Consider the following 2,161-nt stretch of genomic DNA (forward strand, 5'->3'; position numbering starts at 1 on the left):
TTTTTGTACATGGTGTGAGAAAGGGATATAATTTTGTTTTCTTTTTAAGGTATACCTATTGTCCATGTATCCTTTTAAAATATATCACCTTGGGGCACGTGGGTGGCTCAGGAGGTTAAATGTCTGACTTCGGCTCAGGTCATGAATTTATAATTCGTGGGTTTGAGCCCCATATCAGGCTCTATGCTGACAGCTCAGAGCCTGGAGCCTGCTTCAGATTCCTTATCTCCCTCTCTCTCTGCCCGTCCCTGGCTCGCACTCTGTCTCTCAAAAAATAAACATTTTAAAAAGTAAAAGAAAATATATCACCTTTCACCACTGAATTCAAATACCCCTTTGTCACGTGTTAAATTATTATATTTTCTTGGATCTATTTTTGGATTTTCTGTTTGGTTCTCATAATCTCTTTGTCTGTTCCTATGCATTATCACACTGACCATATTAAAGCGAATTTTTAGTATATTTTGATATCTGGTAAGGCAAATTCCTATACTAACTTTCTTCCTGCTTTTTTGTTTTATGATGTTCTTATTCTTATGTATTTATAACTGAACATCCACTTTAAGATACTTTTATACAATATCAAATCACATGATTTTAATTTTCTTATATTTTGGTTAAATCTCCACAATGAACATGATTTTGTTTTTTATAACTAGTAAAAGATACATAATATAAAAGACAAAAAAATTAAAAGGGTGACAATGCTGAGGGTAAATTCCCTGGTGCTTACTCTGGGCTACAAAACTAGACTAGATAATCATTTTGTAGGATGTAGGTGTTGAGGCAGATTAGAAGGGGAAAAAGGAAAAGCACTCTCTGCTTCTGAAAGTTATAAGAGCACAAAGCCGTGCACCTTAAGTGGCAAGTGGTACCACAATTCAGATCCCATGGAACATTTTTGCAATACGAAAGGAGAAATAATTTTTGGTTCCACACAGGGATGCCATGAGTTGTGTGTTGTGTGTCTTCCTTGTGCAGGTGCCATGCTAATCTTTTCTTTGTCATTCCAATTTTAATACTTGTGTTGCTGAAGCCAGCATGAATTGTGGTTTGATATTGCAGCTTGATTAGAGCGCCTCGGGTTTTGTTCCCAGCTTATGTTTTAAGGAACACTAGAATCTCTCTCTTGATACACAGAGGCTTTCTTTGCTCAAATGGACGTGGGAAATGGAGCTCATTTTGCTAAAATCTCTAAAGAAGATGTGCATGTAGCTTTGTTTCACTCTATACGTCTTGACTTTAACTTCACATGGAATCATTTTTTCTGAGAATCTTTTTTCTGAGATACATCTTGAAACTTTAATGGAACCCACAGAAGATTCTTTGGAAGATGTTGGTCCTGGAAGAGGTAGGGTGGGTATTGTCAGGTCAGATAAGCTCAGTAGGCAATGGATAAGGTAGAGGATGTCACTGATATCAAAATGTATTTATGGAAATTACTTATGCCTAAATTAGAAAAATATTTTAAAATCTCAGAACATAAAGTTGACCCGAATTCTTGCAAGATCCATCTTTGGCCATAGATTGTGCCTTGATTCTGGAAAGCAGAACAATTTATAAGTGGAATAGTTAAAATTCTCAGTCCCCTTTCTAATAATGTCATAATTAAGTCATCATTCATTTTTATTTCTGTCTTGCATATTATTTTCCTTTGAGGCTGACAGTTGGTGTTCGGATCCCTTAAAAACAAGTCTCTTCCATGCTTTTCCCTCTTGTAAGACTTATTCTTCTCTGGAAAGATGCTCAGCATTATCTGAAAAGAGAAAATGCTCTCTGTGTCTCATTTTCTCAAGGCAATTAATAGTTAACTATCTTTGTCTTTAGCAGAATAAAGGTAAGAATACATATCAAGGTAGAAAAACTGTATGTACTTGGCTTCTTCTTTAACATTACCATTTCCTTGCATATGTATAGCTGTTCTTCTGAGGAAATCAAAGCATTTGTGCAACTATTTGATACTTGTGGTTAAAAAAATACGCATAGATTATGTTTATCAATACTATATACATACATTCACAGGTAGACTTATCACTTAGCATTTATCCTAGTTTAAATTCCTGGGAACTCAGACAAGGCAGGTTTTAGGTGTAACAGCTGTGAGGTGTAAGTAGATCAACGGATGTAAAGGTTGAACATTGGTTTATACCGGGTTGTGCTG

At 35.6% G+C, this 2,161-nt stretch overlaps 1 non-coding gene across 1 annotated transcript; it reads right to left on the reverse strand.

The window, feature by feature from the left end:
• Positions 1-935: 935 nt before the first annotated feature.
• Positions 936-1,043, reverse strand: LOC122479256. Its single transcript, XR_006296313.1, has one exon. It is a non-coding gene; the product is annotated as a U6 spliceosomal RNA (small nuclear RNA).
• Positions 1,044-2,161: the final 1,118 nt, after the last annotated feature.

The sequence above is a fragment of the Prionailurus bengalensis genome, chromosome B1 (assembly GCF_016509475.1).
Source record: "Prionailurus bengalensis isolate Pbe53 chromosome B1, Fcat_Pben_1.1_paternal_pri, whole genome shotgun sequence".
Classification (NCBI taxonomy): domain Eukaryota; kingdom Metazoa; phylum Chordata; class Mammalia; order Carnivora; family Felidae; genus Prionailurus; species Prionailurus bengalensis.